This window comes from Trichosurus vulpecula, chromosome 5, assembly GCF_011100635.1.
Source record: "Trichosurus vulpecula isolate mTriVul1 chromosome 5, mTriVul1.pri, whole genome shotgun sequence".
In the NCBI taxonomy this organism is placed as follows: domain Eukaryota; kingdom Metazoa; phylum Chordata; class Mammalia; order Diprotodontia; family Phalangeridae; genus Trichosurus; species Trichosurus vulpecula.
This window is the reverse complement of record NC_050577.1, coordinates 149,154,089-149,181,366: the sequence shown is the minus strand read 5'-3', so window position 1 is coordinate 149,181,366 and position 27,278 is coordinate 149,154,089. Positions and strand designations below refer to the sequence as shown.

Here is a 27,278-nt window from a genome sequence, read left to right as displayed (position 1 = left end):
TACCTCATCTGTAAAATAGGATGGGAGGACTAACTGTCCAAAGTACCTCTCTGGTCCTGCATTCTACGATCAGATCACTAGTCCTCCATTCTATGACTGTAGGCTGGCATTCAGTTTGGGAGTTCTCTTTTACAAAATGAATGGATGATTGATTATAGGGGAAGGCTCAAATAGCCGGCTTCCAGACAGGTAGCAGTGAAGGGGATTTAAGTGACATAGGTAAGCTACCCGAGGACAATTTGAAGCATGAGGTTTCATCGTGTGGTATTCCCAAATACATAGCCCGCAGGGAAAGAAAAGTGAGGCAAATAACATTGAAATAGTGTTTAATCTGTGACTGCCATCAATCATCAACCATTTATTAAGTACTACATGCAAGGTGCTAAGTGCGGGGGATATAAGGGAGAAGTGAATAAAAAAGGCCCTGCCTCCAAGGAGCTTCCATTCTTTTTTTTTCTCTTTTTTGTTAGTTAATTTATTTATTTTTAGTTTTCAACATTGACTTCCATAAGTTTTAAAATTTTCTCCCCCTCCCTCTCCCTCTCCAAGACAGCACGCAATCTGATATAGGAAGGAGCTTCCATTCTAATACAGGAATTGTAAACTTGGATAGAAAAAAATATATATCTATATTTAAATATAATTGGTTTCCTTTGTAATCCCATGTATTTTGTTTTATGCATTTAAAAACATTATTCTGAGAGGAGGTCCACAGGCTTCCCAGACTGCCACAGGGATCCATAACCCTCCCACAAAAGTAATGTGAAATGAGGGAGAAAATATGTACATAAATATGTGGTACATAAGGTAGTCTTATAAGGAAAGATTCTAGCAGTTGGGGAGGACTGAAAAAGACTTTCTGCTTTTGAGATGAATACCAAAGCAAGCCAGGGATTTTAAGGGGTTGAGGTGAGAAGGGAAAGCATTCCAGGCATCAGAAACAGCCTGTATAAAGGCATGAAGAACAGAAATGGAGCATTGTATGCAGGAGTATGCCAGAGCTGTCTCATACTAGCTCCTGAGAGCCGGTTGTTAAATTTTTGTTATGAGCATTTACGCCATGGAAATCAGCAAAAGCTACAAATCTGGAATTGATTTATTGTTCTGTTGATTGTCTAGACTCAATAAAGTGAGGGGAAGATGTTCATGATGCAGAGTAAACTTAAAAGTGTGTCATACATACATTTTTCTTTTGCTGAGCTAGTTGTTAAACATCAGCACACCATTGGTTATATGTGAAGAACAACAAGGGGGCCCTATGACTGGTTGGCACAATGAATAGAGGAGATTCTATCAGTGTAGACCCCTCTCACATATGCAGAACAAAAGCCTTCTGTGGGTCGGTCACTGACTTTATGAGTTCTTTTGACCAAAAACAGCCCCCCTTGGTGGCAAAACTTATGTCAAGAAGCAGCTGCCAAACTTAGCTTGTCCAGACCTCTTTGATATCCATCCCATACCCAAAAGTTTTCTACCTTGATGGAAAGGATGTGTCAGAATTTGGGCTGGTATGTATAAAATCTAGGGCAGCCAGTTGTCATAGTGGATAGAGCACTGGGCTTGGAATCAGGAAGACTGCTGTTCATGAGTTCAAATTCATCCTCAGACACTTACTAGTTATGTGACCCTAGGCAAGGCACTTAACCCTGCTTGCCTCAGTTTACTCATCTATAAAATGATCTAGAGAAAGAAATGACAAACCACTCCAGTATTTCTGCCAAGAAGACCCAAAATGGGGTCACAAAGCGTCAGACATGACTAAAATGATTGAACAATAATATAGAGAATCTAAGAACCCAGAGTCTCCTTATTCTACATTGAGGCTGATGCCTAAGACTTCAGAAGAGGATTTAGACAACTACAGCGTGCAAAATAAAGACTTTTTAGATTAGGTGGACCAAACTTGAGTGTATGTTTCGTGTTATTTTCTTTTTCTATTTGCTTTATTTTTACTTATATAGCATTGGGGAAATACTCTTAGGAGATTAAAGAACACGTTTCTGTTGATTCTTTGATCATGGGATCTAGGAGGAAAGATACAAAGTTAAGCAAAGGGGTGTGTGGGGGGGAACAAAAGGCCCTCAAAGTCCATTGGATTGGAAATTGCCTATATTTCTGACATTATTCTTGCTGAGCTCTGTCCTTGTGGAGGGCCTACCAGCTGATTCTCTAAAACTACAACGTTTACCTATTTCTCTTGCTCACATTTCATGCTTTACTGTTTTTGTCATCTCTGTGCCTGACTTCATAATGGAGAACAATCAACTTGCCCTCAGCCAACATTATCTGCCTGCCTTATTAACTTGACGGTGTCACATCTGCTGTTGTGACTGGAAGAATGGGCAGCTTAAATACTGAAACTGTGATGCTTTCAGAAAGTCCGACGCATAGATCAGCTGTTCAAACCCAAGGGGGTGAGTGTGACCATGTTGTCAAGGGACCCAGAGGGCAGAGTTGAGGAGGGCAGGGAAGGGCTATGCAGCTAAATGTCAATCACACAAACACATGTTCTGACAGAGTAACCTGAGAGGCTGTCACGGCAAAGAAACAGAATGCCAAAGAGGTGAATGCACACTCTTGAAACAGTTAACAGGTATTGCCAGAAGCAGAAACTCTTAAGTCGTGGGGAAAGAAAGCTCAGTTTGGAGAATCCATGGGTTACTGTAGCCTACCTGGTGCAAAACAAAAAAAAATAACTCCTTCTAGCCCCAGAGGTCACTGGTACAAAACTCTGGAGAAGGGAAGCTATTGAGCCTACACAATGTCATGTAACTATCTGGTCCATGCTGGCCCTGTTGAAGTGATGGAGAAATCCAACATCATCAGTAGATTAGTGAATCATTCAGCATTGATTAAATGTCACCTGCACGCTAGATGTTGTGCTAGGCACTAGGAATAAAAAAAAAGACAATGACCTCAAGGAGCTTACATTCTAAAGGAAGAAACATATACAGATATATAAAAACATACACAGAACAGGGACCCTATGCGGAGTGCTCTATCTACAGCACTCGCACTCCCCACCACTGCTAGCCCGTCCTCTCACTCACCAAGTCGCAGCATGATGAGTCTTCGGGGCGCCACCGGCCTCCACGACCCACATGGAGGAAGAACCAGACAGAACACCTGAGGTAATCAGGGAGCTCTTTATTCCGTCGCGACTACATCCCGGAACGCCCCTTCCCCGAAGCGAGTGCTCTTATAGCTTTACCCCTCCCTATGCGAGCTCTATCGTCCAATCACAGGCTGAGTCCTACTTTATATCCTAATATGGCAATTACAGCAAGCTAGCTCTAAGTGTTCCCACCCCCAACATCTCCTGTTCCTGCCCCCAACAACCCTACCTCAAGGGAGTGGGGAGAAGCACTCACAGCTACAGGAGACCAGGGAAGGCCTCATACAGAAGATGGCATCCAAGCAGAGACATGAAGGAATCTAGTGATTCCCAGAGGCAGAGGTGAGGAGGCTAGGACCTTTTGGAGCAGGCATTTGGATTCCAGTGGAGTACATAGTGAAGTTGCGGAAGAGGGGAGAATGTCTGTAAACCCCTTAGCAGAGATAAAAAAAGAATTAGTTGGTTTAGGACATCAGGTTCATTGAAAAGAGAACAAACAATTTCCAATCATACTCACTTGAAAATCCCAGAGGAGTCATATGTGAGTAAGGCCCAAATGTACTATGTGGACTGATTTGTTCTTGAGGAAATACTTATCCAAAGCCTTGTTTAGTCAAGGATGTTGGGCATTCCCCTACCTCAGATCCTTCCTTTCTGGGCTTCTTTAGGTAGGAGTATTTGTCCAGTAGTTACCAAGTGAGACTGTGCCTAGAAAGAGAGAGACAGAGACTTTTTAAAGCCTCTTTTGAGTTTCCTTCTCTAGCCAGTTTCTATGTTACTGGACCCTCATATCTTTTTTCTGCTATGCCTCACTTTTTAGAAGTATTGATTAATGGAGGAGGTAATGAAGATAGAAGTATTGTTGAATGATAGACATTTCCTTGCGTCTCCAAACCCCTTTCCCTCCTCATAATCATTTCCTTTCTCATTTGTCATTCAGTTTCTTTTCTGAGTCTATATCCTCCAAACCTTTGGATGCCATTTAGCCCCTGGAATTATCATTTTCCTTTTTCTGAGGCAGGTGGTTGTCCATGAAGGAATCACACCCTCTCAGAGGAAGTAGTCTCTCTGTGTATCTGTTTCCTGCATGTTAGATTCATAGTAAGGTCCCCATTTTCCGTGACCAATTATATATCTTCCCTTTCTGGGCTTCCTTGGGTAGGAGTATTTGTCCAATAGTTACCAAGTGAGACCATACCTTGAACCTCTTGGTTTCCTCTAGAATTGTATTAGAGACTATTGTATTCAAGATGGCCCTAAGACTGCTTGCCATTTTTTTCTGTTCTTACCTCCCAGAACATTCCTGAAAATGCTAGGTATTTTCAAAGTAATAATAGCTGACATTTATATTGTACTTTAGATTTTTGCAAATCACTCTATATACATTATCTCATTTGATCTGCACAAGATACAGTTTTTTCTTAAATAAGAGTAAAACAAACAGCTTTCTCCTTTCCCTCCTTCTTCTATCTCTTCTATCCCTCCTTCTTCTCTCTCTCTCTTTTCTCCCTCTCTCTCCTTTCTCTCTCTCTCAAAACAAAGATGTAAATTTTCTCATTCAAGTTCATAGACCCTCAGGTTAAGAACCTCTGACATAGAAGAATTTTATAGATGAGAAAACAGAAGCTCCGAAAGATTAGGTAATTTGTCCATAGTCACATTAAGGATCTAAGACGAGATTTCAAACCCAGCCAAGTTCCATGTATTTTCCTCTGCCCCATGCTGCCTGCGGTTTGATTTTTGCTCTGACATTTTTGAAAAATAAAACCAAAAATAGTCATCAGATATTAAAGTTGCCCATTGGGGAAAAGATGTGCTCAAAATAAGAAAAATGTAGCTACTTTATAAAAGGACATTTGAAATTTCCAGTGGGCTGATAAGCATGTAGCCTAAGATAAGCCTCTTTAAACCCTATGGGCATATGCCAAGAAAGAATAGAGATACTCTTGGATTCAAATAATTTTTTTTTCATGTATCAAGAGCCAATTTCTCCTTCATAAGTCTTACTTTGGGACCTATTTGCCTGTTGCACTAGCACAATCCATTCTTCTATGAATATTAAATCAGGAGGATCTCCCAGTGATAAATTTCCTTGCCCATTCATCATGATGGGGAAGGGGCTATTCTCAGGGAGTGCCACTAGGGAGGTTAAGTTCTTTTTTCCTTTAAGTGCTAGCAGCTAGGAGCTCCCTATTGTACATAGGAAAAGAGAACAATAAAAAAAACTATAACTAACTTCAGTCATAGGAGACTTCTTTAACATGGAATCATACCCATCAGCCATGGGCCAGAGGGTCAGAGCTTTTGTTCTAAGTGTATTTTCTTTAGCTCAGAAACATTTTTCAAGTGATTCTTTTTTAGATTGACTAGAATGATAGAGTCCCAGGATTTGAAAGTTGGAAGATAGTTCAGAAATCATCTGCAGCCTCAAGGCTGCATGTGGCCCTCTAGGTCCTCAAGTGCAGCACTTTGACTGAATACAAACTTTGCAGAACAAATCCCCTTAATTAAAGGATTTGTTCTGTAAAATTTGGACTCAGTCAAAAGGCTGCACCCGAGGACCTAGAAGGCCACATGTGGCCTCGAGGCCACAGGTTCCCCACTCCTGATCTAATCTAACCCTGTAAGATACCCAATAAGTGGTCATCTAGCCTCTGCTTAAAGATGGTCCAAGAATGGCAAGCACATTCCTCTTGAAGAAGTCCATTCCAAGGACAATTCTATTGTTAGGAACTATTTTTTCTGATACCAAGGCTGCTTTTTTTTTCCAGTTTCTAGCCACTGTTCTTGGTTCTGGTCTCTAAGCCCAAAAGGAACAAATCTAATTGTTCCTCTATATGATGGCCCTTCGGATACTTGAAGACAGTTATCATAACCTCCCTAGTCTTCTTTTCTATTTGAAATATCCCCTACTTCCTTCTATTGATCCTTATATGTCATGAACTTGAGGCCTTTCATCAATGTGCTTTGCTCTCCCTTAGAAACTTTCTAACTAAGTATGATACAAATGTAGTGTCCTCACTCTACCAGCACGCTTTCTTCATAATTACGGGGAGGGTGAGGTAGAGGAGTGATCAAAGTTCAGTGGCCAAGAAACAAAGGGGTGGAAAACAGTTCTTTAAGAGCAGAAGGAAAGTTAAAGTATGTGAGGGGACAGACAAGATGGTAAGGGGTAAAGGGAAGGAAGTGGGGAGAAGGGAAGAGAGAGATAGAGACAAAGAGACAGAGACAAAGATCAGACAGAATGCTTTACAAGAATGTGAGTCAGCAAAGAGCCCACACAAAGGGTAGGGTGGGAAGTAGTCAGGGGTAACTAAAATCTGCTCTGTCATCATTGGAGGAACTACAGACTTTGCTGAGACCTGTGTGTGTGTGTCTGTGTGTGTCTGTGTGTGTACATGCACATGTGTGTGCATATATATTTATATGTGTATATATGCATAGGGAAGTATATGTAAACATATATTACATACATGTGTGTGTGTGTGTGTGTGTACACACATATATGAGGAAGACTTATCTTCATGAGTTCAAATCTGGCCTCAGACACTAACTATGCAACCCTGGGCAAGTCACTTTACCCTGTTTGCCTCAATTTCCTCATCTGGAAAATGAACTAGAGAAGGAAATAGCAAACCATTCCAGTATCTTTGCCAAGAAAACCCCCAAATGGAGTCACAAAGAGTCAGACACAACTGAAACAACTAAAACAAAAAAAGTATGTATGTACATTGTATGTATGTGTATACATATATACACACATAAACATATATGTCTTATATGTAAACCATTCTAATCTTTCACACTTTCCTTTGTAGTCAAACTGACCTGCTAGCTATTCCCTATACACAATCATTCCAACTCTTGCCTCTGTTCTTTACCCAGAATAATTATGGTATCTGAAATGATGTCTCTTTTTACCTCCCCACCCAGAATCCCTTGCTTCATTCAAAGCACAATTCAGGTGCTACCACCTACAAGAGATCTTTCATGATCCCATTAATTATTGAAGCTTTTTTCTTCATGAAAACATTTTGTATATACTTTTTGCATGCTTATCTGTTTAGATATTATATCCCCTAGTATAATGTAAGTTCCCTGGGGGCAAGACTGCCCTTTTTGTCTTTGTATTTCCGATACACCGTGCCTTGAATATATAATGAGTTTAATAGATGTTTGTCATACAAAATTGAATTGTGTTGAATGATGGGAAGGTTCCCTCCACCAGGAGAAGCTCTAGCTGGTAGGTAGATGAGGAACAATCACAAGTTAGAAACAATCAAAATAGAAAATCCTCCAAATAGAAAGAAGCCAAATTACTTTCTCCCCCCAGAGTGATAAAAGTTGAGCATTGCTAAGTTACTGTATTTCCATACCTTGGTCAGAATGTCTCATTTTTTTCCCTCACTGTAAGCCATGTAAATAAATCCAGTGCAAACAGAAGTAATAAGAAATGAAGTCTGGTATAGGAATAAACCTTGAGGGGAAGAGAGTGGACATCTATATTTAAATGTCTTCAGTACTAGAAGGCAAAGAAATTCTTACTTGAGGTATGTTTCCTCTAACTCACCTGGCCTTGCCTAGATAAGATTCCAAGAACTTACCCATCACTTGCAACTCTGTCAAAGGAGCAGAATAACCCACATTCAAATTGCACTTTATTTAAAGTATTTTCCCCAACTCTGTCAGGTAAGGAGTTATTATGCACATTTGCATATATGCATATATGAATACTGAAGATCAGAGAGGTCCAATGACTTTTCCCAGGGTAACACAACTAGTATGTATCAGAGCCAGAACTCACACTCAGGTCTTTTGACTATGAGAAATGATTCAATTGGACCCCTAGTCTATTCCAGTTAGAATTATTCAGTTTGATATAATTCCATAGGGGTAAAGATTGTAGATTCTGTATATTAGGCCTCAGAGCTATGAACTATAGACTGTAAGTTCATTTACCTAATCATAGGAAGCTAACTAGAGGACATCTACCCTTGTTTTTCCTTGTTATGGTAACCAAGTCCAGTGTGGTGGAGGTCATTCAATTACATGGAACTTATTTTTGTACCTCCAGACCATTCTCTCTTGTCCAACAATGAGTAGGTGACCATCTTATGACCACCTAGTCAGTGGAGAAACTCCATGCTTTGCCCAGCCTGAGCTGGTAACATGCCATTTTTTTGCTGATACACTATTTTTAGCCCTCAAAACAAAGGGATTCTATACTTTGTGTAGCCCCTCTAGAATGTTTACATATCAAATTTGGTATCAAGCCTTATAAAACTAAGGCCCTGGAAGAAGAGGGTATCTCAGCCCATAGGGAAGGTCTGGAGTCCACTTTATTGGAGGGGACCATAGATCCTTTAATAAAGTGCCATTGGCTCAGATCTCTGCCTCAGTGGTTTTTTCTTGCAGATTGGGTAATAATCCCCATGTGACTCCAAGTCTAGAAGTACCCTTTGCACTACACTACAATGTAGATAATAACCTTACCATCCTCTTAAGAAAATTTGTTTTTGTTTTTCCCACTTCTACAATACTTCAGGTATCTCTAATTTGATCAAAACGGGTACATAATCCACTGAAGCAGATCACAATCTGTCTACAACTTAGTAAACACTCTTCATAATTTGTCACAGCCTAAAAATTCATCACTTGGTTGATAGCCTTCTGGTAATGAGCTTCTTGGAATGTGGTTGAGCTTGTCCAAAGAGAACATAACTACAGTTCATATCTGACTGATACTCAAAGCCTTTTCAAATGAGAGGAACCTGAAATAGTTTGGACTCAGTTGTCACACACTTCAGGAACATCAACTCATCTCCATAAGTCACAGAATAGGACTTCAGGGGGAAAATGGCTTCTTTGCTATGCATAATATCTTAACTCTAGGTTGAATGATCTTAACTGATAAACCTAAATTTCTACCAGTTCTGATATGGAAGGATAGAATGAGGAGAGAACAACGTAGAATTGCCATTTAGGTCCAAGTAAAAATGGCCATTTAAAATGAAATGGCTTGTGTGGGCAGCACTTTGTTGTAATTATCATGGTGTGTGAGAGGGGGAGGGCAATTTTATTCCACATTCAGGTACAGCCTATTAGCAAAGGCAGTCCTGAGTACAATAAGCAACTACCTACATTATGTAATTTGAACAGTGATAAAAAAGTATCCCCACCACCACCTCAAGGAAAAAAAGAAAAACTCCCCCTACTGACCTTGCCATGGTACCTGAATATTACCACTTTTAGAGTGTAAAACTGTTACCTGGTGGAAGGTATGGGAGTATATTTAATCAGTCAGTCAATAAGCATCTACCATATGTCAGGCATATTTAAAACTCCTTTTTACCTCAACTGAATGTATTAAGAAATAAATATTTCTCTAGTCTAAAAACCCTTTCCAGACTTAACCTTTAGGAAAGTAAGTAGAACAAAAAGCTAAGGACTTTCTTGGAGAAATGAATTACTTCTTCTCTAGATAAGCGCTTAGCCTCCCCACCCCCAAAGTAAGTCGTGCCTAGATGTGGATCCAGTTAGGAAGCCTTTGCTTTCTGTCCTTGAGGGGGAAAATAAACAAGAAAGGCATTAGTATTGATTCTTGCTCTGGAATGTGAACCTCCAAACTGTCTTTACCGTATTATAACATTTTTCCTGCTCAAGACTCCTATAAGTGTACTCTAAAATCATCTTGGGGTAGAAAGAGATGCCTGAGTTCGTGGGTGGACCATGTATGCCATTTTGGATATTGCCCTCTCTAAGCTAGAAGGGGCTTCAATTTAGAATAATGATAAATTCAATAAAATTGTTTTGGGAACATTGTGCCTAAGATGCAGAATACAATACTAATACTTTTTTTTCTTCCATGGGGACAACATATAAATCATTAAAACATTATCAGTCATTAGTACTATGTTGCATTGGTTTTATTGGAGTAGCTCTAGTAAGGCTAAGAAGGAATGGAGCACAGGAATATGGGGTTCATTTAAATCTGAAAGGAAGAGAGTAAAATATCTAAAGAGAGAGGACAGGCCTGGAACAAGAATGGGGAGATGCTAAAATAGAATGTGGGACCCTGAGCAGACAGGGAACATCATCAAGGCACTAGCTGAGAGGTCTGGGGATGTCCATTCAGGAGGGTAGAGGCACCAAAAGGGAAGAAGTATGGTAGACAGAGGACTCAATTTGGAGTCTTAAGACAGTGAGGGGGGAGCAGCTAGGTTGCATAGTGAGAAGAGCACGGGCCCTGAAGTCAAGAGGACCTGAGTTCAAATCCAGCCTCAGGCACTTGACATACTAGCTGTGTGACCTTGGACAAGTCCCTTAACCCCAAATGCCCTTCCTTCCCCCCTCCACGAAAAAGACAGTGAGGTGGATGGATGATAGACTAGCTTTTCTGCCACTATGACTTCAGACAAGTCATGGAACCTTTCTGGGCAGTAGCTTTCACATCTATAAAACAAGAAAGGCCACACTAGACGGTCTCTAAGGTCCTTTCCAACTCTTACATTCTGTGATCCTGGGAAAAGGAAAAAAGGATAGGAGACAGCCCTCTATCAATCAAGTATTAGTTAAGTGCCTGTTTTTGAATCCTGCCTTAGAAACATATCATCTATGTGATCCTGATCAAGCCACGTAGTCTCTCTCAGCCTCAATTTCCCCATCTGTAAAATGGGAAGAGATAATAGCTCCTACTTCACCAGGTTGTTGCAAGGATCAAATGAGGTAACATATGTAAAGTGCTTTGCAAATATTAAAGTGCTATATAAATACTAGCAATTATTAGGAGCTGGGAATACAAATGCATAGTGATCAGATCCCTGCCCCTAATGAGCTTATAGTCTGTCAAAAGGCAAGACAAAGGTGAGGACTTGTCCTCCTAAATTTTCCCCTGTGTCAGTGGATGTATTTAATCCCCAGGCAAATCATGGCATTTTGTTTCCTTTGATTTACCTGTTAGCTCAGTAGCCCTGTCACCAATGGCTTAGGCCCACCTAACGAAGGTAAAGAGATTCCTTGCTGCTGCATCTTAGGTATTCTGTAGACATAGAAACATTCAGAAGGATAAATAATAGGCATGCTAGGAAGGAGACAAGCAGAAGAACAGGGAGGTCAAAAAAGGACTCATTACTTTCTGGCACCAAAGCAATGACAGAGGTTTAAATCAGACAGAAATTCACAGGGTGTAAGATGGCTAATGATACATACATACATATGCACACAGATACATAGGTAGGTAGACAGACAGACAGATAGATAGATAGATAGATAGATAGATGGATAGATGGATAGATAGATAGAAACAACAGAAAATTAAGAATGTCCTCAGCCCTGCCACATAGAAAGCCAACACTTCTTTTCTATACTAAAAACAAATCCTCTCATTTTCCAAGGGACTTCCCAGAATTTTTTTTGCAGGACTGGAATTTTGCTGTCCTTAATATTTTTTGAAATAACTGGGACACATTATATTTTAGATATATAGTGACATTTCACTGCAACTGTACTTATCGAGACAAATTTTGCCCTATCCCACTCATGCCCTACATTGATCCATCTGCCAGTGAGGAGTCTAGCCTTGCTTTTTAAAATTTCCTTTTTGACTTCCTTTCATGAGCCATAATGGGCCCGAACTTGCATCACTAGACAGGATGCTTCCTGCCTGAGAAAAAGTCTCAACAGCCCACTTACTCCTACCTTGACTACAAACACTGCCCCTCCTCCCCAATCTGCTCATCTCCTATTGGGATTGAGTAAACACCAGGATAATCGAGTCTCCAGTGAATTATCTGGACAGATGTCAATAATACAATAAAACTCCTCTTCCCTTAGCTACAGTTTTATGAAAACTGTAGAGAACTGTTGTAAATAATGGGAAAGTATAAATGGATTTTGGTTAACAATTTCATATCAATAAGGTGCATCATAAGTACTGGGAGAAAGGGCCAGTACTGACTTCCCTCATTTCAAACAAATCAGCAGAGCCTTTTCAAGGCGCACATTATTATAAATCCCTTCCCAGCATATGTACATCTCAGCTTATTTCTCCTGAATTATTACTATAATAATAGCTCATATTTATATATTGCTTTAAAGTTGACAGAGTAGTTTTGTCACAATATGAGTTAAATATGAGTCGAACAGTGCAAGTATTCATTTATTCATGAGGTAACCTAGGGTCAGTGGGTTTTTTTCCTTCATAGAGGGAGCTGGGTAGTAGTACTCAGAGAGGTGGGTTTGTCCAGGAAGGCCCGAGTTCAAAGCAGCCTCAGACTCTTACTAGTTGTGTGACCTTGGGCAGGTCATTTAACCTCTGTCTGCCTCAGTTTCTACAACAGTAAAATGGGGATAATAATCTTGGCAGGGTTGTTGTAAAGATCAAGTGAGATGATAATTGTAAATTACTTAGCTCAGTACCTGATACATAGTAGGTACTTAATAAATAAATGTTCCTTCCCTTTTCTTTTCCAGCTAGGAAGTTTCAGAGCTAGGATTTGAACATGAGTCTTGATTCTAAAACTATCTTTCTTTCTACTACAACTCACTGCTACATCTTTCTGAAAGATAATTATAAGTTATATTCTTGCATGTTGGGGAGGGGGGAGTGCTTCGTTCTCACTAACTTCTGGGATAAGGTTGCCTGTCTGTGTGTTTGCTAGAAGAAAGTTATTTGCCATTCTGGTTGTTGTTATTCAGTGGTGTCCAACTCTTCATGACCCCATTTGGGGTTTTCTTGGCAAAGATACTGGAGTGGTTTGCTATCTCCTTCTCCAAGCCGCTTAACAGGTAAGGAAATTGAAGCAAACAGGGTTAAGTGACTTGCCCAGGGTCACACAGCTAGTAAGTGTCACAGATTTGAACTTAGTAAGATGAGTCTTCCTGATTCTAGGCCCGGCACTCTATCCATTGTGCCACCTAACTGCCCATAAGAAACTTACCCATCCCTACAAATGACATCAAATATGTCAAAAAAAATCTCAGTCTATTCTTCAAGGCTAGTCTTATAACAAGCAATGGTAATGCTCCCCAGGCACTTTGGAGAAATAGGTACAAGTAATAGGAAATGTAGTGAAAATGTTGGGGAAAGAAGCATTGAGAAAGTGGGAAGCTAAATGTATTTTAAAAGATGTAAAATACGAAAATATATAAAGTATGATTATTTAAAAGGTACCCATATGTAGTTAAAGTTCTGTGATGAGTAAGAATAATAAGTGTTTTGTTAGCCTGAATCGCAGGCACTGTATGAACTTAAGTATAAGATCCCTGGATAGGCTGAGCCAATTCTCTTCTTGCTGTAGTCACATGCAATGACTACAATTCAGCCATAGATTTATAAGATTGATTTTTATTTCCTTTATAGAAATAAGCATATAAGCACCATACTTTGCACTCAGTGAGAACTTAATAATTGCTTTTTCATTCATTTATTCTCATATATTATGTATACACACAGACATGTACCATATTGGTCTGGACATAAGATACTTTTCCCCTAAATCTGTCTCATATAATACCTAATTTCCTTTCATTTTTAAAGGGGATACAGTGTATACTTGAAGGAGCTCTATGTTTGAATGAATGCACAATGCATATATACATGTGTAACATGGCTGTTCTGGCCCCACTCACTGAAGGCCAGATTTGTTACATCTTACCCTTCTCAGGGTTGGGGAGTCTCTTTTCTCTGCATTGGCTCAGAGCTCCCATCAATACTGTTCCCTTTTTTTAGGGTTCCAGTGATCAGCGTATCAGTTCTATTTAACCACTTAAAATTGGATTAGTTTTTCTGAAGAGATTTTTACTTCAAAGTCATAGTATGAACAAATTTACAAACATTCCCTCCAATCCCTTGGGGAAGTAATCCCCTTACATTTACACCTCATTCTCTGAGGATGATTAGGTTTACCATCTAATCCTCAATTCCTCCATAACATTAGTGCCATCAAATTCAAATCCAAAACCTGGCTAATATTCCAGATCTTTGTTCCATAGGGCTTTGCCACTGGGTTGGCTGCAACACCCAGCCTGGATTCTTGGATCCCTGTGACTTCTGCTCCCACGTCAGAGATTCCACTCCCTGGACCTAGAGTGGTTGGAGAGACAGGCCAAAACACCGGGCCTGACTCTCAGGACCAAATGGTCTAAAGGGAAAAGGAAAGAACGCATCCCTCAGAATTGTCCCCCTTAGCATGGTGTCACCTGCTGTGAGTGAAGGAATATTTCACACTCATATGTGAATACAAGATAAAGTTAGCTCAGTTGTTTAGTCAAACTGTTAAAGATTTTTGACCCTTTATCAAAAAGGCTGCTCCCAACCACAGAGTAGGGCAACACAGAATTTCCACCAATTCCCCCATGTTCTAGAAGCAAGTACCCTAGTGTTTTCCACACAGTTGATGCCATTTTGGTTCCAAACCCCATATATGTATGCCTTATGTGGCTGAAGTTCATCATTTAAGAATGTCAGATGAACTATAAATTAACCCTTCTCATCTGATAACCCAATAATGAGTTGTAAATTAAAATACAATAGATGACTAAAAACAAATGCCATGAGGAGTTGGCTGTGGTGAGGAGCCTGATCCTAAAAGTTTGAGCAACTAAGGACTGAGATCAGAGGAATTAGAATTTGTCTGTTTCAACTCTCTCCTCATTTCACGGAAGAGACTGAGGTCCAGAGAGTATAAGTAGTATACTTGGAGTCACATGGACATTAGGTTAGAGGTGTCTGGCCTCAGATCCAGTAATATGGTCACCAGGGCAGATGCTGTTGTCCTACAGGCAAGAACAGGACTGTTCTAAATTTGTTCTAGACACATGGCAAATGTCACGCTTTCTACTAGTAACTGAGGAAGGAAAGTAAGCTGAAGAAAATTTGCTATTGACACTAAATCTAGAATTTTTTCTTCATCCTGCATAGACTGGTAGGCTTAGTGGCATTCAATGTGGTCACTACAACAAGCCTGTCAAAATTCACACATTTTCCAATATATTCTATTTATGATCTTGAGGCCAAACCCTTATTGAAGTGAAAAAAAATGCAGATCTCAACAAGGTGAGGTATACTCCTTCCCTTGGCCCTTTCACCAAATGTCTCTCTTATACCCTCCAGCACCATAAATGTGTTGTATATTATAAATTTAATTCAGTCTTGCCATTTTACCCAGTATTTCAGAGTTAATCATTAAGAGCTATAAAATAACACATTTTCCTCTCACCTTCCGCAGCTCCTAAGGCAATATAAAATAAATTATTTCCAAAATTTCAAAACCATCTGCTGACTTTTCCCCCATTTCCTCCTCCGCCCAACTTTTTTCATTTCAATATAAGCAAACATGATTTTAGAGAAATCATGGGGCCTATGCCTAACCATAAGTTACCCTTAACCCTCTGAAATATTGATTTCATTAGTGGTTGGAATGCTGACTGCTCCCATACCCACCCACTGGCCTGGGCTAATCTGGAAATGAAGGGGATCGGCAGCCACAGGTCACTCTACATAAAGAGAAAATGGAGAGTTCTCTATTTCTGAAAGGAGAAATGAACCGTGACTAACTCGTATGGGTCTTTTAAAGGATAAATAAAGCCCTTTTCTCAGAGCCGGGGAAAGTTCCTGCTTCTGTCCTACAAAAGGTGTTTTCCTATTACAAATATAAACATCAAAAATTCTTGCATTTCATAGTAGCATTTTGTTTATTCATGAGCAGCATCCTTAGCATGAATTCCAAATACAGCTTGTACAAAAATCCTCTTCTACTATTGTACCCAATTCAATCTCTTTCTTGCTGCTGAGATGAAAATGAAGTCTGCCTTTTAAATTTTAAAGGGGAAGCAGCAGAGCTGTTCTGAAGGCCTGGCATGTAGACGAGTAGTGCCTTGCACTCATTGTTGCTGAGGCATTGAGGTAGCAATGGATTCAAATACATAGATTGTTAAATAGATAAAATGTGAGATGTCTCTATGCATCGGTGATCTCAATGATGTCAGTACTGCCTCCAACAACACAATTCACAATCTGTCTATGCCTTAGAACATAGTAGGTCCAACAAAGAGTTGGACAAGATCAATTAATAATTATTATTAGCTAATCATCAGAAAACTAAATATACCTTAATAGTAACTTATTAATTGATCTACTGACTGTTAGCTAATTGAGTATCCACTGATAAAAATTCATTAATTGATCATGTCGATTAGTTTCTAGCTAATTATTGGCTAATTAAGTATCTACCACATCCCACACTGTTCTATGCCTTGCCTAGTACAAAATATGGTTTCATAAATGTTTTATCTATCTATCCATCTTTCTATCTACATATATCTTTCTATCACAGGGAGTCCTCCTAAATTTACCGACAGCCTTCTAGATTGTTTGACATTGCAAGGATACCCACACAATGGAAAGAAAAATCACTAATATTTATTATAGTGGTGTCAAAATCAAATAGAAATGGGAGCTACCAAACCATACATAAGGCAGTTAGGTGGCACAGAAGATAGAGCACCAGCCCTGGAGTCAGGAGGACCTGAGTTCAAATCCAGCCTCAGATACTTACTAGCTGTCTCACCCTGGGCAAGTCATTTAACCCTGTTTGCTGCAGTTTCCTCTTCTGTAAAATGAGCTGGAGAGGGACATGGCAAACCACTCCAGTATCTTTGCCAAGTAAACCTTAAATGGGGTCAGCATGACTGAAACAACTCAACAATAAATCATACATGGGGATCCTTGTGGGCCAAATGCTGACTTTGTTTTTCAATGTAACGTTATGTATGTTTTGCTGTATTTTATTTGTTTCATTAAATATTTCCCAAATACATTTTAATCTGGTTCAGGAAGCACTTGGGAGTGGTGTGGATTATATGATGCCTGCAGGCTGCTTATTGGACACCACTGATGTATTACATATTTGTTGAGTATTTACATGAAACATGAAGAAATCGGTTTCTTTTTTCTCCAGGACCTCACCATGTGACCATAGGAAATAAAGCAAATGATGAAAGAAGTTAGCACAGTGCCTGCCACATAGTAGGCACTTAATAAATGCTAGTTAACTGACTGATAGATTATATAACTTTATATAGCATGCTACTATCACAAAGCATTCTTTATTTAATGGGGACTCATATGATCCTCCTACAACTTTATGATAGAGTAGTGCAAAGATTACTTGTTCTCTTTCTATAGATGAAAAAACAGCTTTAGAGATTGTTCACATGACTTGCCCAAGAGGACGCCAAGAGTACTCAGTAGAATGGCAAGGCAAACCTGAATCTTTTGACTACACTAAGCATTCTTTCTGTAGAGCAGACTATATCACAGTCTGCCTCTTTGATCAGCATAAAGAAAACATTATTTCTCTTCCATCGACTGCCGCCCCCCTGGGCGATGTGACTCATTCATCTCCCAGCTGCTTGGCTTGTACGGTGCTGATGAAGTCATTTTACTGGAGAGTTGACCCGCAGGCTTTCAGGACTGGGTGATGTAAATATTCCTCAAAAGAGAACAACAGAGTATCCATTTTTATTAGGACACTTTCTGAGTTTTTTCAGCATGTTCCATCTCTATAAAAGTTTGGTTGTGAAAAAAAAAAGAAAACCTAAATCACAGAGAACATACCTTCCCAAAATCCTCTGACTCCTAAATTCTTTTAGAGATTAGAACATGGTTCTGTTGTTTTGAATGTTTTAGGAGAGTGAAAGCAGGAAATTGTCAGTCATTCGAAACATCTCAGTTCAGTTAATTCTATGGACTTTTTTTTTCTTTATGCAATAGATTTGATTGACAGACAATCATGGGCAGATTTTTAAGATACTGAAAGGTGAACTGACATCTAAGGGAATAGCCTTTCAATTTCTTTTGTAAAGCAAGAGAAGATAGAGTCTGCTGATGCTTGAAGGACTCCTATTTGCTGAAAACTGGCTCAGAAACATTTCTGAAGGGTCGATCAAATCTTTGGATTAGGCACCTAAGAAAACATTGTCTTGGGAAAATAAATTCTTTTGAATGACTGAACTTTAATGTATAGGGGAGAGAAAAATTTGTAAGTGAGAATAATGGCTAGCATTTGTAGAAGTGCTGTAAGGTTTGGCAAGCACTTTACATATATTATCTAATCTGATCCTCACAATCCTGGGAGGTAGGTGCTATTATTAGTCCCATTTTACAGATTTAGAAACTGAGGCTGGTAGAGAAAAAATCATTCACCCAGGGTCACACAGCTGGTTAATTTCCAAGGCAGGATTTTAATTCACACTATTCTGATTCCAGGTCCAGCATTCTATCCATTATGCTCCCTTGCTGCTAAGAAGTCCTAAAGTTACTCAGAGTTTAAGTGAGCAAGCATTTATGAAGCACCTACTATGTACAAAACACTATGCTAGGTGTTAGGAATACACAGACAATAATAATAACAACAACAACAATAATAATAATACCTGTCCTCAAGAAACTTAAATTCTATATAGTAGAAATAACTTGTAGATAGATAAGTAAATAGACCCTCCCCCTGTAACAAAAATGCTGCTTGCCACTACTGTTGCTATGTAAGGCCAATAACACTAGCACACAGGAGGGCTGCTAGCACAGGTCCTTTGATCTGCTTTTCTAAGGAAAGCAACTTTAAGGGGTCAACAATCTCACTTTAATTAAACATACATATACCATTGACTTAGTTCAAGGGAAAAAACCATCACCCTGAACTTCAGAGCAAATACAAACAGAAATTACAAACAGATCAACAGACAGGCTTTGTCTGATAAAGACATCACATACATAGTTACCAAAAAGAGAAGCACCAACATCTGGGTTTTCAAAGCTGGGAGGCTCTTAACAATGGCTACCCAGAGTCTTGACTGGTTAAATCACACGACACTCTTCCAGCGAGTGAAAGCCCCAAAACAAAACGCCAACCTTCTCAGGTTCAGAGGGCATCACAACCATGAGACTCAAACCTATGTGAACTAGGCTTTCTTGTTTCTTAAGCAGGTCAAAGACTCTTGATTCAATCAAAGAAACAAAAGACAACAAAAAGTCCACTTTGCTTGCTATTACATTTGAAAGGCAAGACTCATCAAAGGTACTTGATTACCTTAGTATGCTAAAAGAGAAAACAAAAAACCCTAATTACCATAACACCCCCTTAAAAAAAACAACACTTTTCTCTTTGACCAATCCTGTGAATAAATTGGCATAGGGAGTTCCTGGTGAGCAGCTACATCTACCGATGCAAATCAGCATCTTCTCCAAAATTTATAGCCTTAGAGAGCTGAGGAGGGCAATGAACAACTGAGTGATTTGCAGAGGTTCACAGAGGCAGGATCTAAAGGGACCAGACATTCTCAAACCCTGTTCTGCCTCACTCCAATCCCAGCTTGCTCCTGAGCCACTGCTATAAGCTGCCTCTCCATAAACTATAAATACAAAATAATATTAGATATTGGAGCAACCCTGTTGTTCCACCTGTCTAGACCCAGCTGATGGAGTTTTGAAAGGAGCTAGGGATTCCAAGGTACCAGGGTGAGAAGGGAAAGTATTGCAGGCAGAGGAGACAGTCTGAGCAAAAGCATGGCAGCTTGAGGTAGACTGTCATGAATAGAAAGACAGCAATTAGACTCATATGACTAATATTTTCAGTGAATGGGGGGTGGGAATATGAAATCAGTTTGGAAAGATAAGTTGGATCCAGATTGAGAAGGACTTTAAGTATACAACAGTGGAATTGTATCCTGGAGATAATAAGAGAGCCACTAAAACTTTTGGGGCAGAGAGTACCTCAATCAAATCTTTTGATTTAGGAATATCTATTTGGCAGCTAGGTGGTACAGGGGAGAGAGCACAGGCCTAGAGTCAGGAAAGACCTGAGTTCAAATGCAGACTCAGACACTTACTAGCTGTGTGACCCTGGGCAAGTCACTGAACCCTGTTTGCCTCAGTTTCCTCATCTGTAAAATGAGCTGGAGAAGGAAATGGCAAACCCTCTCCAGTTTGTTTGCCAAGAAAACCTCCCCGCAACCACCACACAAAAAAGGGGATCACAAAGGGTTGGACATGACTAAACAACAATATTTGACAGCTATGAAGAGGATGAAATAAAGCAAGAATCCAGCAGAGGGAGGGAGATGGCTATTGTAACTGGTGATACAGTAGATAGAGCACTGGGTCTGGAATCGAGATGATGAGTTCTTATCAGCTTCTGACACGAGCTGTGTGATGTTAGACAAATTGTTCAGCCTCATTTTGCTCATCTGTAAAATGGGGATAACAGCACCAACTCTCCAGGTTTTGCCCATAATAAAAAGAGGGATTTGTAAAGGGCTTTACAAGTCTTAAAGTGCTACATAAATACTCGATAATAGTAGTAGTAGTAGTAGTAATGGTAGCACTGGTAAGTATTCTTTGTTATTGTCGTTGTCCAGGTGAGAAGAAATAAGGGCCTAAGTGCGAGTAGTGGCCCTATGATCAGATACATGGAAAGGACAGGTATAGGGGAAGGGACTGAACCTGTAATTCATTAGTCTAGGGAGCTTCCATCAATAGGCAATAAGTCAGTCAATCCATAAGCATTCACCAACAGGTGAAGAATTTCCTCCATCGATAAGGTTGACACCTCTTCTGTAACTTATAGTCCTAGAAGGTTGCCTGGGTCATGGAGAGGTTAAAAAATTTGCCCAGGTTCACATGGTCAATATGTGTCAGAGCTGCCAGTCAAAACAGTTCAGATTTTTCCCTGGAGGTCTGAGCATCCTCATCAGATGTCCTCGTTAGCAGAGAATAGTGGTTTCTAACCACTAGGTTTAACTTGATTTCACTGTGGTGTCCATGACTTTGTCAACGTACCCACCGGCCTCTGAACGATGAGCATTTTAATGAGCCTCATAATTTCATAGCAACCTGCCTCACATAGGGTGTTGTGAGGAATAACTGAGAAAAAGATTATGAAACACAGTTATAAAAAAATAAATAAGCATTGCACAGATGATGGAAGTAATTCATGAGAGATAATAAATATTCCAGACTAGGAGGCAAAGGTCAACTTTTATCAAAAAGCAAATGCCTAAGCCCCAGATATCCAGTAATAACAGGATGGCTAGGTTCCTAGGGTAAGGTTTGTCTGAGTCTATGGGCCAGCCCCTTGATGGAATGGAGTCGGAGGAATCCTACCTTCGGCTCAGGGCCCATAAATTTCAATGGGCTCTAAGCCCTAGATTGAGAAGGCTCAAATTCCTAACTTTCCTCGTTGGGCTGCTCAGGTACTTTAAACAAAATTATCCATTAACAAGTATCCTTTATGAAAATAGCTAGCATTTATTAGCATTTAAAGGTTGGTAAAACATTTTATATTTTACTTCATTTGACCTTCTCAATAACCCTGCGCTGAGCCATCACCAGTCTTCTTGACTTTTTGTCTGGCCACTGGATCTGATGACTCTGGGGGACAGAGTGAGGCTGATGATTCTGCACAGCTCTGCCTCACATACCCCAATTCACAAGCAAGTCAAGACATCAGCATCATGATATCATTGGTCTTCTTCAAAAAGGAAGGATGAAGAACAGCCCTATAATGTAGGCATCTGCCTCAGACATGTACTAGCTATTTGACCCTGGGCAAATTACTTAACCTCTTTTGAACTCAGTTTCTTCATCTGCAAAAAGTGAGTAATAGCTTCAAACCCAGGGCTTCCAGAAGATAAGTCTAATATTCTAGCCACTGTGCCACCTCACTGCCTCTCCTTTATTCAGAGACCATGAGAGTTGAAAAAGAACTGGCCTTTACCTTAGGAAAACTGGGTTCAAATTATGTTTCAGGTGCTTACTGGCTTTGTGATCTCTGACAAGTCACTTAATCTCTGATTTCAGATGTATAATTTAGTTTTAAAATTTAATTAAAAATTAAATTTTAAAATTTTTTACTTTTAATTTAATTTTTAAATTAAATTTTGATTATTTAAATTAAAATGCATTGATTTTTTAATTAGACTTTAAATTTCAGATTTTCTGATTTTTAATCTTTCTAATTTCTCAGATTTCCCACATATAAAATGCCAATAATGGTACTTGTCCCACCTACCTCACAGGGTTGTGTTGAGAAAATATGTGGTAAATTTTAAAGACCCATATAAACGTGACTATTATTATTTACAAATGCCAAAATGTATAAGATTACCCTAGTCCATGGATCTATAACATACAGATGACAAAACTGAGCCTCAAAGAGGTTAGGGTCTGAGTCTATGGGCCAGCCCTTTGATGGAATGGAGTTGGAGGAATGTGGCCTCTAAGCCCTAGTTTGTGATAGCTCAAATTCCTAACTTTCCTAGTTGGGCTGCTCAGGTACTTTAAACAAAATTATCCATTAACAAGTTTCCTTTATGAAAATAGCTAGCATTTATTAGCATTTAAAGGTTTGTAAAACAATTTTATGTTTTACTTACTTGATCTTCACAATAATAAGACCACAAAGCTAAGTAGCAAAAACTAAGAATGGAACCACCGTCTCCTGCCAATGACGGTCAGTATCTTGGATATGCAATAGCAGCATCTTTTTTTCCCCACAAAAAATTAACCCTTCTGCCCATCAAATTTCGTATAGACAGAGTCGGGGATTCTAGACAGAGTTCATTTATCTGCTCTGTAGTCCCTAGCTCACTTTTAGCCAATTAGGAAGCCTTATAATTGCTAGAAGGCTCTTCTTGATCTTAGCACACATTCCTAATTAAATAGCATTTATATAAGCGCTCCCATACCTAACCAGTGGGGAAAGGAGCTCCAGAGACACTATTTAAGATACTCATATAGTTTTTCTCATTACCCAAAACAGGTTCAGTTTAACCCAACCCCCAATTCATAAAAGATATATCTTTTTTTCATTCAATGCTCATCAGGGAAGAACAATCAGCAAATTCATTATCAGGGGCAGCTAAGGGGTGCAGAGGAGAGTATGGGGCCTGGAGTCAGGAAAACTCATCTTCCTGAGTTCAAATCAGGCCTCAAGTCACATAACTGTGTTTGCCTCAGTTTCCTCATCTGGAAAATGAGCTAGAGAAGGAAATGACAAACCACGAAAGGATTTTTGCCAAGTAAACCACAAAAGGAGTCATGAGTTAGATACAATTGAAAAACAACTAAACAACAACTATACTTACACTTTAAAAAATAATCATTTGCTTATTTTAAGTAGGGTTTCTGTCTTTACCAGAGCCATTTATATATAATCATAAGTAGTTAAAAAGTGTTTCATTGTCTACTCTTACATGTGAATTTCTTAGACTATTGGTAAGAAGACCTAAACCCTAATGCTGCTTCCACCACTTCTTTTTATTTATTTATTTAATATTTTTAGTTTTCAGCATTGATTTCCACAAGATTTTGAATTACAAATTTTATCCCTGTTTCTACCCTCCCCCCCCACTCCAAGATGGGATATATTCTGGTTGCCCCATTCCCCAGTCAGCCCTCTTTTCTGTCACCCCACTACCCCCCACCATCGTCTTTTCCCTTACTTTCTGGTAGGGCAAGATAGATTTCTATGCCACATTGCCTGTACATCTTATTTCCCAGTTGCATGCAAAAACAGCTTTTTTTGAACATCTGCTTTTAAAACTTTGAGTTCCAAATTCTCTCCCCTCTTCCCTCCCCACCCACCCTCCCTAAGAAGGCAAGCAGTTCAACATAGGCCACGCATGTATCATTACGTAAAACCCTTCCACAATACTCATGTTGCGAAAGACTAACTATATTTTGCTCCCTCCTATCCTGTCCCCCTTTATTCAATTTTCTCCCTTGACCCTGTCCCTTTTCAAAAGTGTTTGCTTTTGAGTACCTCCTCCCCCTATCTGCCCTCCCTTCTATCATCCCCTCTTTTTTATCCCCTTCATCTTTCTTTCCTGTGGGGTAAGATACCCAATTGAGTGTGTATGTTATTCCTTCCTTAGGTCAAATCTGATGAGAGCAAGATTCACTCATTCCCCCTCACCTGCCCCCTCTTCCCCTCCTACAGAACTGCTTTTTCTTGCCAATTTTATGTGAGATAATTTACTTCATTCTATCTTTCCCTTTCTCCCTCTCTGAATATATTCCTCTCTCATCCTGTAATTTGATTTTATTTTCTTAGATATCATCCCTTCATATTCAACTCACCCTGTGCCCTCTGTGTGTGTATATGTGTGTGTGTGTGTGTGTGTGTATGTACGTATGTATGTATGTATTTCCTTCATCTACCCTAATACTGAGGTCTCATAAATTATACACATCATCTTTCCGTGTAGGAATGTAAACAAAACAGTTCAACTTTACTAAGTCCCTTATGATTTTCCTTTCTTGTTTAGCTTTTCATGCTTCTCTTGTTTCTTGTGTTTGAAAGTCAAATTTTCTATTCAGCTCTGGTCTTTTCACTGAGAGAGCTTGAAAGTCCTCTATTTTATTGAAAATCCATATTTTGCCTTGGAGCATCATACTCAGTTTTGCTGGGTAGGTGATTCTTGGTTTTAATCCTAGCTCCATTAGCAATATTGACCTCTGGAATATCATATTCCAAGCCCTACGATCCCTTAATGTAGAAGCTTCTAGATCTTGTATTATCCTGATTGTGTTTCCACAATACTCCAATTGTTTCTTTCTGGCTGCTTGAAGTACTTTCTCCTTGATCTGGGAGCTCTGGAATTTGGTGACAATATTCCTAGGAGTTTTCTTTTGGGATCTTTTTCAGGAGACGATCAGTAGATTCTTTCAATTTCTATTTTACCCTCTGGCTCTAGAATATCAGGGCAGTTCTCCTTGATAATTTCTTGAAAGATGATGTCTAGGCTCTTTTTTTGATCTTGGCTTTCAGGTAGTCCAATAATTTTTAAATTATCTCTCCTGGATCTATTCTCCAGGTCAGTGGTTTTTCCAATGAGATATTTCACATTGTCTTCCATTTTTTCATTCATTTGGTTCTGTTTTATAATATCTTGATTTTTCATCAAGTCACTAGCTTTCACTTGCTTCAATCTCATTTTTAAGGTAGTATTTTTCTTCAGTGGTCTTTTGGACCTCCTTTTCCATTTGGCTAATTCTGCCTTTCAAGGCATTCTTCTCCTCATCAGCTTTTTGGAGCTCTTTTGACATTTGGGTTAGTCTATTCTTTAAGGTGTTATTTTCTTCAGTAGTTTTTTGGGTCTCCTTTAGCAAATCATTGACTTGTTTTTCATGGTTTTCTTGCACCACTCTCATTTCTCTTCCTAATTTTTTCTCTACTTCTCTTACTTACTTTTCCAAATCCTTTTTGAGCTCTTCCATGGCCTGAGACCAGTTCACGTTTTTCTTGGAGGCTTTTGATGTAGGCTCTTTGACTTTGTTGACTTCTTCTGGCTGTATGTTTTGGTCTTCTTTATCACCAAAGAAAGATTCCAAAGTCTGAGTCTGAATCTGAGACCATTTTTGCTGCCTGTTCATGATCCCAGCCAACTACTTGACCCTTGAGCTTTTTGTTGGGGTATGACTGCTTGTAGAGTAGAGAGTACTTTGTCCCAAGCTTGAGGGGCTGCACTGCTATTTTCAGAGCTACTTCTACACAGCAAGTTCTGCCACACCAGTGCTCCTTCTCCCCCAAGAACCGCCAACCAGGATTGCAGCCCAGATCCAGGCAGGGCAAAGCAGGCTTTGCACTCCTGCTCTAATCTGGGGCTTAATTCCTCCCACCAGGTGGGCCTGGGGCTGGAAGTAACTGCAGCTGTAGTTCTGTCCTCAGAGCTTCACCACCTCTGCAGTCCCCAGGGCTGAGGCCCACCTCAAGCTCATTTCACTCTGTCCCAGCAGCTTTTCCCACTAACCTTCTCTGTTGTCTTTGGTGTTTGTGAGTTGAGAAGTCTGGTAACTCCAACAGCTCACTGATTCAGGGCGCTACACTTGTTCTGCCTGCTCCTGGTCTGGTTGGTCCTGGCACGGCCCATGCCGGGCTCTGCTCTCCTCCGCTCTCAGCTCTGTGCAATAGACCCTTCCCAGGGACCATCCAAGCTGTCCTGGCCTGAAGCCCTCCTTCCCTTTGCTAGTTTGTGGGTTCTGCAGTTCTAGAATTTGTTCAGAGCCATTTTTATAGGTGTTTGGAAGGACATGAGGGGAAGCTTAAGCAAGTCCCTGCTTTCCAGCCGCCATCTTGGCTCCACCCCCTGCTTCCACTACTTCTTACCAGTGTGGCCTTTGTCATGTGAGAATATCTTTGAGTCACAATTTCTTCATGTGTAAAATGGAAATAAAAACACTGCCTACCTTATAGGGTAGTTGTGAAGACTAAATTAGATCATTTACAGAAAAGTGATTAATAAACTGTAAAACACTATGAAAACAAAGGATATTTTGAAAAATCATGCCTTACATCTTTTAGCAGACTTCTTTGGATATTGATAAATAGGGTTGTTAAAAAAAAAAGATCCCTACTGGTAAATCTTTTAAGGAATCTTGTATGATTTTGATATATGTATGGTAAAACTTTGTTGATTTAGTGTTTTCTCGCTGTTAATGGGGTACCTAAGTTGTGTGGTGGATAGAGTACTGGGCCTGGAGTCAGGAAGACCTGAGTTCAAAGCCGGCCTCAAACATTTACTAGTTGTGTGACCCTGGGCAAGTCACTTAACCCTGTTTGCCTCAGTTTCCTCATCTGTAAAATGAGCTGGAGAAGGAAATGGCAAACCATTCAAGTATCTTTGCCAAAAAAACCCTAAATGAGGTCACAAAGAGTTGGACACAGCTGAACTGCTTAGACATCCTGCTCCCTTTCCCCTACCCCAAAGAAGGATCACTGTTGATTTTTGAGAGTCAATATCATGTCGTGGAATTGTGGGTGGAGTTGAAGTCTGGCAGGCCCACAGTTAAATTCTGCCTCTAATAATGCTCCCCAAAATACCTCCCTCACAAAGTTGTTGTGAGTTTCAAATACAATTATATGCAAAATGCTTTACAAACCTGAAAGGCATTAAGTATCACTTATTAGGATTTTGATAAATTTATGCAGAACCTCTTTTATATGAGATTCATTCACATTCTCAAATATTGGGTGGCATTTTTCTTAGCCATGTGATAGTCACTAAGCCCTCACCCCAGCTTAGAAACGTGCTTTTTGGAGTTGAAATTTAACCTATTGTATTTGAATTGCCTCTGCTGGGCTCAAGAAGCAAGAAATTATTTACT

At 39.7% G+C, this 27,278-nt stretch overlaps 1 pseudogene; it reads right to left on the bottom strand.

Annotated features, from left to right (window-relative positions):
- Positions 1–11,071: 11,071 nt before the first annotated feature.
- Positions 11,072–27,278, bottom strand: part of LOC118851089 — a 144,219-nt pseudogene continuing 128,012 nt past the window's right edge.